Source organism: Macadamia integrifolia, chromosome 3 (genome assembly GCF_013358625.1).
Source record: "Macadamia integrifolia cultivar HAES 741 chromosome 3, SCU_Mint_v3, whole genome shotgun sequence".
NCBI lineage: Eukaryota > Viridiplantae > Streptophyta > Magnoliopsida > Proteales > Proteaceae > Macadamia > Macadamia integrifolia.
This window is the reverse complement of record NC_056559.1, coordinates 35,898,652-35,909,490: the sequence shown is the minus strand read 5'-3', so window position 1 is coordinate 35,909,490 and position 10,839 is coordinate 35,898,652.

Sequence of the window (10,839 nt, the reverse complement as noted above, 5' to 3'; positions counted from 1 at the left end):
CTTTGTGGTTGATCGGGCAATGGGTCCGATCCATCCAAGTTTTTCATCCGTAATAGAACTACGTGTAGATGATTTAAGAATTAAGATGTATATTACCATCAGTTGTTGTATTTATCTCCGGCCATGTGAGAGAACTCCCAAACTTAACTAAGAATTCAGAAAGTCCAATATTTTAGGTGGAGATTTATGCAATGGCAATGGAAATTCTTTTTACCATCTATTCGTTAGATGCTTGCCAACGAATGCACCATTTCTTTGTTAACTAGTGGTTTGACATGTAAGATGTCAATATAAGCCTTCAGTGTGTAGATCACTTACCCTAATTAATATTAGTTTTTCTCTAGAATTTAAATTAAATTTTCTATGTGGCAATACATGAGTGGGCTACAATCAAGGGGGAAAAAAAGGTAGCACGTGTCGTATCAACCATTGTTGATACCGATACTAATACTAGTATATATTGACTGATTTGGTATGCATCGGTCCGATTGCATATAAAAAAGGCATGTTTGTTTAATCAAGTTTTGTATATATAAGTACAAGACGATCCATTTTAATATCGGGTCTGATTGTTACCAAATAATATGCAAATTAGATACCAAGATTTTTATTACTTTTTTTTTAGGTGCAAGGGCCTATAGCGGCCATACAAGAGACCCATAAAGAAGTCCAGGATGGACCCATGCATGGAGGGTCTCAGAAGACCACATACTTCTTATTAAGCTGGAAAGAGCCTTTAACACATACTAAGTTATTAACAACTCCTAGGTGCCAAAGAGGATTTTCCTTTACAGGAAATGGTTTTGGAGGGACCATGGCACTTGCTTATAAACATGAGGATGAAACAATAGCTCCCCCTCCCCCCAAATGTGATGATTGATAGCTTCGTATGCCATTCATTGACTCCCTCTCATAGGAAACACTTTGTAAGTTAACAATTGTTCAGTGCAGTTGGTAAGCTGTGGTGTGCAAAAATCTCATGCTTACTAAGAAATCTTGAGTTTGAGTGTCCTGACTAGGGGTGCAACGGGACCGGGTTGTGCCGGGCTTCTTAAAACCCTAGCCAACCCTGAGTGCCTTTAACTGGGCCCAAACCCTCCCTGATCCTTACTCAGGACCGCAAAACTCCAATTTAGGCCCAACTCTTAGCTGCCCTGATTGGCCCTGATTTTTCAGGATTGGGCTGGGATGACCCTAATTGGCCCTAACCCTGACCCTGATTCTGATTGACCCTGAACCTAACCCTGCAAAATATGAAATAACTAATAAATATATAAATATATATATATATATATATATATTCATAATAAATAAGAGATAAAAAACACAAAGTGACAAATTACTTATGAACATCCTAAAACAAACATTCAAACAATATAAATAAGGGCGAGTGGTAGCAGGATGTACGTATTGCAATCTTATTTTCACTTTATTTTAATATTAACCGTCCATTTAAGTTAAGATTAATCTAAATCATCTATTAGTTTTTTATTTTGTAACTGATTCCTAGTTTTTAGGGTGGAGAGATGACGGACGTGATTACTTAACTTGTCTAATATTTTTTTATATAAATAAAAAATAAAAATCCAATATAAGCGGACTCCTCCTTCGATTTTGTTGGGAAATCTCAATTCTCTCTCTCTCTCTCTCTCCTTGCTTTTTCTTCAACGTTGTTCATTCTTTCTACAGTCGCCATCATCACCATCTCTCTCTCTCTTTCTCTCAAAATATGATGAAATAAGAAAAAAAATCAACATAACTATTTTTAGGCATTGAGCATATGAGAGACTTGGCCACACATATCCAAATACCATGTTTACATATTAATCATCAGGGAAGGGATTTGGACAGTAAAATTTGCAAATATGATAAAAGACAAATTTGAATTTATAAAGTAAACAAAGTTGTTGAATATCTAGGATTTTATTATTATTTATTGGGTAGATATTATTAACCTATGAAAATTTACCATGGATAAAAATCTTCACTGAAATTGATAAACAAAACTTCAACTAGACTGGAGAGTAGTGAAAAAGGAAGAAGAAAGAAGGAACAACCTTGAAGAAGAAGCAAGTAAAGAGAGAAAGAGATGATCAAGATTTCTAAGCAGAATGAAAGGAGGAGTCCGCTTATATTGAGATTTTTATTATTTATTTATTTATTTAAATATTAATAATATTAAACAGAGTTGTAACTGTTTACAACTCTATTAGCATGATTAACATATTTAACACGTATCAATCATATCACTTACGTGAACATTCACTGAGCTTCGAACGTTCTGCATTCCTATTTTTCTCACGTACCGCGACCATTTTGCCTATAAATAATTCCAACTATTATGGTAAACAAAGAGGAGATCATCTTAAGAAAGTAAATAATAAAAAAAAAAAATCAATTATTTGTCATGATAAACAAAGAAATCATAATAATAAGGTAAATAATCTGAAGATCTCATAACCCTTATCATGTTAAACAAAGAGGAGAACATCTTAAGAAAACAAAAATCTAAAGTCAACATCAGGTGCAAAAACCAAGGCCGAATATGGCCAAAACCAAAGCTTAAACTCAGTGTAAAAAAATCAAGGTCAGGTTCAAGGTAGGCTAGGCAGAGCAAAGCCATCAACCCTTACCCGCCCTAATCTTGACTTAAGATTATAAATTTCAAGATCGGGCCGATTTTCAGGGCCAAAATTTTAAAATGGTTGCTTATTCAAGATCAAAGCGGGCCAACCGTGGGTTTGAGCCATACGGGTGCGCATCCGTAGTCCTGACTGTTTTGTACTTTTTTCTCTCTCTACCTATCAAAAAACAAAAAAACACTTTGTAAGTCGTAGACGTGCGTGGCACGAACTACCACGCAGCATATAAATGTACTTTTCGTTTTACTATCAAGAGGCGGTTGTGATTGTGATTCGCCTCCAGTGTCCACGCGTACGTAACTGTAGATCAGATCGATGATCTCCAGCAGATCAGCAAATGGTCCTCACTAAAGACTGGAAAAATGCATGCCCATGCATAACCCATCCACGAGATTACCCACTTTCCTACTTTTATTTTATTATTATTATTATTTTTTAATATTAAAAGACTCTCTCCTACTTTGTGGGAGTGAGAGGCACACCGTTTCTCTTTCTGGTGAGTCATCAACAAAAATTAAGAATATACCTAATAAAAAAATTAAGATTATGGAAAAAAAAATTGACCACTCCTTTCGCACATAATAGAGTCATAGACAGTGAAGTTAGCCTTCAACTATTTTGATCATATGGGCCCTAGGTGGATCATATATGAATTTTATATTATTTATTAATTTTTCATTGGTATAGTGTGTAGATTCTTTATTTATTGTTTTTATAGGAAATTCTTCCCTCTTACTGGGATTGAGTCGTTCTTTGTCCAACTACATGGTATACGTTAGTATCTCTTTGTATTTGTACTTTGCCAGATTCAAATGCTCTTCAGCAAGGGATTGCTGGAGAGGGAGTAACGAGACACAAATCAAGAGAGAGAGAACAACCCCTGACTAGAGAAAATCTAAATCTGTGTATGTCTCTTTATTCCTACAATAGAAGACAGATGTGTCTTCTATTGTAGATAAGCAATGTTCCTTATATTATGCCTAGGGTTATATGTGTAAGATTTTCAATTAGGTGGGCTAGCATAGTCTAAGATTTATTTTCAAAATTTATTTAGTGGTGTTGACTACAGATGGAGTAAGCAGATATGATTCAATAATAGTAAGTGATCTCTGCGGAGATATTAGATTTTATTAGCAAACTTAATTTAATGGTATGAAATATATATATATATATATATATATATAATTCAAGCTGCTTTGAAAGAGAAGGGAGTGCTCATTTTATAGATGAAGGAGGCTTATTTGAATTACATTTGATAATACATTTGAATTTCATTTCAATTATATTTGAAAATGCATTTGAATTTCATTTGATAATGTGCCAAATTAGGTACTGTATAAGATTACATTTGATACTGAACACCTAAGTTGGCAGTTGAGAAGTACTGTAGGTGTCAAAAGTTGATTGGGTACTATTCGTTTGAGGAGTACTATAGGCGCCGAAAGTTGATTTGGACTGAAAGTTTGGAGTCTTCTATGATCGCACCACGGCATTTCATATGTCAAAGACACTGTTTTTCAAATTGAATTGATTAAGAGGGATATACCAAATTTAACTGAGCCTAGCATTGGCCTGACAATCTTTTAACCTGAGATAGTAGCAGTACCACCTTTCCTCATAGAGGTTATCCGTGGTTATCTGTATATATATATATTACTATACGTGGACCTAAGATATTATTTCCTTAATGGGGAGGAAACCCTAATTTATTTGCAGGGTTGATCTCTACCCTCACCTCTATATATAGTTATCATTATAGTTAGTAAGTTCAGGGATGACAATAATACAGGAACGGATACGTACGGTAATTAAATGGACCATACGGTAATAATATGTTTCAAAAAATTCGGTGCAATAAAATACGTACGGCAATGATACAATATGTGTTTAATACAATTACTTTGTAAAAATCTGAGAGCAAAAATCCGAGACTAAAAATGATTGTTTGAAACTAAATTCTAATCTACCATGCTTTTATGGATACTAAAATTCAATCTAATTTTTCAATTTAAAATCATTTCCCATTCTTTTGAATTTTCACATTTAATAATAGTTACATTTAATCCCTAAAAAGGGTACGGAAGAAAGAACTAAGAGGAGAATCAAACCTCATCTTGTCTCGTAACTTTTACATGTTCTCTTCTTCTTCTTGGTACGAAAACAAGGTTCAAGAAGATGGAGAATAATTGTTTGTAATCATTCATCTCAGAGATGCGCTTGAATTTCTTGAAATTTCCATAGCAGTACAATTTAAGACTCGTCATGGATCAATTTTAAGGCTCAAAACCTTCTTCCCTTCAACTCCTTTGGTTTCTCAGATGTAATATTGCAATAACAGAGGGAGGAGAACACCCGTGTCATTTCCCTCTTTTATTCACATTGTCTGACTATAACTATGTTTGTAAATAATTGTCGGACCAATTCAAATAGCGATTATATGCTAAATTTCCTAGAAAGGTTTTCATTTTAACCCATTTTGGAGAATCCCGCCCTTGGCCATCTTTGTCCATGTGAGTGATGTCTTTTGAATCTTTCTTGCTTCTCATTAAAATTTATTTGCAGATGCAATCGCCCTCGATTAGATTTTCAACTACCAATGGGAAGAGAAACGGAGAAGAGGAAGGATTGATTGGATTTTCAACAATCGATGGGAAGAGAAAATGGATAAGAGAATGGGAGCAAGGGGTATTGATGTCTTACCTATCGCCTTCAATCATTGGCCGCCGAGAACGAAGATGAAGAATAAGGGGTCACTGGGGCAAGGGTTCCTCAATTTTTTGGTTTACTTAGATGAGGGAAGAAGAAGGGTTATCGATTAGGATTCCTGATAGAAGACAAGGGTCGGGAATCTGGATTTGGCCCATTTGGGTTAATCTCTTTATTTATTTGTTTATTTTTAACCCAAAAGTTTTGTTGAGTACGTAACGTATTATACGAGTATTATTTATGTATAATATGATTATATTTAAAATTCATGTATTAAACAATTTTTTTGTATTGATACGCCAAATTACGAACTTTTGAATTAAACGTTTAGATCCGCGTATTATACGCATATAATACGCATATTTTATTAACTAGGGTTATCACTAACCCATTAAGTGAGGTTAATAATCAAAAACAAAAAGAAAAGAGGGTAAACCAGAAGCATACGAGAAGAGTTATGAGGAGTTCTTATTCTTCAGCCATGGATTTAGGCACACTTAAGATCTGACTCTATATTCGTTGTTGCATGCTTATCTTATCTCCATGCGATTGCATATGTTTTCTATCTATATGTATTGGTATCGATCATCGTATCATTGTTGATATCAATACAAAATGGATCAGCTGTATTAGCTTGACCCCATCGGGAATTAAAAAATAAAACCGGTACTCTCAACCTGTATCAAGATCGATGGCTAATCGATACGATATGGATCAAGCATATCGGACATAGAGCTCATTAAATATTGATTTCCAAGAGTATTATATGGTGCTTGTAAACCGTCCATGGCATGATAAAAAAGAACTAGTAGACCCATCAACTAACTGCTGCCCTTGATGATCTCAACATCACTCTCAAACCTTGTCATGTATTCCTTTGATGTTAATCTTGAGCTTCTGTTTTTTATTTTTGCTGATAAACAGAAATATATATTAACATTAAATGAAACAAATAAGTAAAACAAGTACATGGACACCAAAGGCCTCTGTCACTCAACGGAGGTAACAAGTAAGACCAACAAATTAAATTCAATCTCCCTCAAAAAGTTTCTGTTCTACCCAACTATTCTACCTATATTCTTGAGTTTTTTATGCCATAAGTACTTATCTTGTTATATATCTAAACATAAATTTGTTGTTTTTCTTTTTTGGGAGCTCTTGAAGCTAAGTATAACTCTTATTATAGTAGAAGGAAGCCTTTGCCCCATCTTTGCCAAGGACGGCTAGTTATGGGTTTGAGTTTATACACTCCATTATCACTTGTTGATCATATGGAAATGTTGCTTGTCATACGGGGCTTTGACATGGGGTCGATGATCACCACCATGGAACACCCATTTCATTATCAAAAGAACTCTTAATATATTAACTTGGGCCTAGTTAGAGTTTAACTCCTCTTGGGGCCCACCTATCACGATAAATAAAAACCCTCTTTCAATATGTTTACCATAAAAAAATCTTTCATTATATAATAATATTGTATGCTACCCTTGGCCTCGTGTACACTATTTTTTTGTCTAACTAAAATAGGAGATAACCCTACTTGGTCATGGTGGAGTATTGGGGAAAAGTCAATAACTTTAAGAGACCGTTTTCTATATCTATTAGAGTTAAACAATAATTATAGAATAAGTAGATTTTTAAGAAAAATGGGTATTAAAAAAAAATCAATTCTATTTATTTTCTCATCTTAATAGATCTTGGCGACTTTTCTTAATTTTAAAACAGTTGAAATATAAATAAAGAAAATAAACTCAATTAACTACCAAATGATTTAGATGATCATGAATACCCAAAAAAAATTATTGAACAATTAGACGTTCTAATTCAACAATTATAGCATTCTACCAACAAAAAACACATTATGGTCTTCAATGGACTAATGTTCAATTCTGCTCCCCATTATAGTTCTACCTGTTGGATTTATGGGCTAAATTAATTATTCGGGTTGATTAAATGGGTGAGAGTCAAATTGCATGAACCGGTTCGGTCCACTCTCAAGCTTAGGGATATTCTGGCTCAACCCATTGTGGTTTAGGGTTTTGAGTGCAGGACAGTATTATAAATACTAGGTTTTGGGTCCCTACAACCATTATTCACTCTTCCCCACTTTACCATTAAAGTGAGAGAACCAAGGAGGTTTAAGGGGCTGTAGAAGATCCATAGCCAAGCCAAGAGAGCGAAAATGGGAGTGACCAACATCAATCATCTTCAACATACTAGGTGAAAGGTACAAATTGATCCTCCATAATTTTATTAGATTCATGTTCTTGTTTTTCCTGTGTGGTTTCCTCAATAGGGTTTCAAACTCAAACCCATAGGGAGTTCTAACAGGTTCCTCCACAATGTTTCCTGCTATTTGTTTTTCTTTATCAGAAGCATCTTCCAAGATTGTCTCTTTGATTTTTTTACTTTCCTTAGGAAGTAAAGCTCTCATTTGCGGCCCAAGCAGCGAATCATCTTAACTTCTGAATGAAATTACTACTATCATTCATGATATTAGATGTATCTAGCAAAAGGTAAGCCTAAGAAAATATCATCAGTGTCCCACTCAAATGGATAAGCTCAATTAAATTTAATAAACTGTTACTGATGGAGTATATAAGTTTCATGTCAAAATTAATGGCCAAGTTTCAAAGAAAACAACGCCTTGGATATATCATATCAAAAATTTTTTTTTTTCTCTCTCTCTCTAAAGCTCTGCCGCACCTGCAACTTTCAACTTTGAATTCTCATGTGCCGGTCGTCATACTTAATTTCTTAATTTCTTGCCAAGTGTGGATTGAATCCCTTCCCCTTTCCTTCCCTTCCCTTCCCTTCCCATTGGAAGAGATTACTTTTCAGTTTATGGCCGACACTTTTAATTGGATTCTTATCCTTGTCTTGATCTTAAGAATTTGGATTAAGCATTGAGAGAAATCCTAAATTATTGGATATATGCGTCCTTCATAAGCATTCTTGAAAATCTATGGTTATCTTTAACTAATTAAAGTATAAACTATGTTAACACTAATGATTTACAAATGGATTGCTTCAAGATTAATATTCCTTCCTTTGGGGCCTTTTAAAAAAAGGAAAAAATCATAAATAAAATTTAAAAAGCGAGGTCAAAATGTATAAAGCATAGGTAATTAATGGTTGTCAATAGAAGTTCTTTTTCTTTTATCATTTCATTTTAGGATCACTGTGAGCCTGTGATATTAAATAATATGGATTTTATAATTCTTTATGCCCTTGGTTTGGGATTCTTCATAAAGTTGTCTTCAGTTGAAAATGCCCCCTTGCCACCTATTAGAACTACAAAATGTCACATTTAACCTTCCTTAAGGAGAAGATATCCAAGTTGTCTTAAATAAGATTGAAGTTACATTTTTTTTTTTTTTGGTTGGGTACAACAATCCCCATCTCTTAACCACATTGCCCCATCCCTACAACTATAATACAAATTTGGGAAAATGAACAATCTCTGATCGCGTTTATGCGTTGATACACAACCAGTCATAAAAGGACCATTCTACCCCCTGAATTGCCTCCTGGTTGATATTTCTGTTTGCCCTCCTATTGGCTCATGCATTGGTGTAGTAATCATACGAACAAGGACCATTCTATTGCCCAACAAATTTATGGTTTTTTTGGGACAATTTCCTAGATCTATGAGATAAGATTTTATTTTATTTTTTATTTTTTACAAAACATGTAGGTTTACGTATAAAGTAAGTTTGAAATAAAATCAAACCTACTTGTTTAGTAATTAATTCCTTTGTTGTAGATGTAGAAAATTTTCTTATCTTCTTTACGGTGGTTACATTATTTGCCCCACACCTAAGCTTGACCTCTATCTAAACACCTTCCAAGGTGAAAGTGGGATTCAATGGCAAGGTCAAGAGACAAGAAAATTGGCACTTTCCTGTTTCATTATAGATGATTTGAAGCCTTCTTGTTTGGTTATATATGATGTGAAGCGAAAAAATAATTTCATTGCCAACAAAGTGAGATAAGTGAAGGAAAGTGGCTGAAATAATTAAAAGTGAAAAAAATTGAATGTATCTTAGATGACAAAATTTTTTTTATGTGTTTGATTGTGATGCAAATTTTGTAGGTCCCACACATTTTCTCGTCGATAAATATTTCATTAAAAGATGACTAATTTTCGTTTTCTACAGAAAAAAAAAATTAAAGGATCTCCAGCTCCATATTGTCTATGTATCGAGGATAAAAATCCTCTGCAATTCCCATCTCATGCAATTTTGTGCAATACCCCCTGCAGAGGTTGACACGTGGACATTCCGGATTGAACGGCTAAGATTAACCTTTCAATGAAACAACCCAAAACCATGGTTCTCCAACTTAAACCGAACCGAGTCGACTATTCAAACCCAATCGGTCAGGTTTTAATTCAAAACCTAAGAGATATGTATCCATTTCCTCTCTCGACTCTCAACTCTCTCTCTCTCTCTGTTACGGCTCTCCTTCTCTGCCCTAACTCGCACAACAAACTCCCTGCTCCCTGCTCCCTGCTCCCTGCTCCCTGCTCCTTGTTCCTTGCTCTCTCGACTCTCTCTCTCCCTGCTCCATTTCTGTCCTAGAGGAAGATTTCTACGTTTTCCTACATTTCTTCTTCTTTTGGGGTTTTGAGTGGGTTGGTCTTTATTTTCTTTTGGGGAGAAGAGTTTGCGAGTGATTTTTCAGGAGGGAAAAAGAAGCGATTCTGGAAAGCGGCATGGAGCTTAGGGTTTCTCCCATGGGAGACCCTGATCGGTATGGTAATGGTGATCGGCGGCGGCCAGGTCCTAGCGGCAGCGAGGAGTGCAATGCTGGGGGTGAGAAGGATAATCGAAGGCAGCCTTTGATTACACAATTTTGGAAACCATGTCCAAGATTTGTGGATCCTAAGACGACAAATACTAATGGGGGTATACCTGAACGTTCTGGCGGTGAAGAGAATGTGGTTGATGGAGGACCGAGGCTCAGACCAGTAGGAGGTGAGAGAGGGGACGGTGCATAGCGCGAGTCTTATGCGAACGCAGTAGGGGGGTTCTGCTGATTGTGGAGGACCATCTTGATCCGGTGTATGCAGGGAATTCAACAAAAATCATCATACCCCAAGATGCGTATGAAGAACGGTTGGGATTATACCGGTATGCATTAATTGGCAGGGTGAACTTTGGCTATACTTCGGTGGATTCTATAAGGAAAGAGGATACTGATTCTTGAAATCTGAAACCCAACTTCTAAGAAATAGATAACTTCTAATTAAACCCAATCTAGAAATCAGATATGGTTGAAACTTCAATCGAATCACCCTCTTGATAGTCTTAACCCTAAAATCTCACCCTTAACAGGAAAAACATTGTTGAACTGGCGGGAGAAATAGTGTAACAACGGCACAAAAATGACTCAAAACCAGAAAAATGCTTAATGTATCAGCGATTGCTTCATGCATTGAGAGAGACTGAGAAACCGATCGACTTTGGGTAACCTTGAACAACCT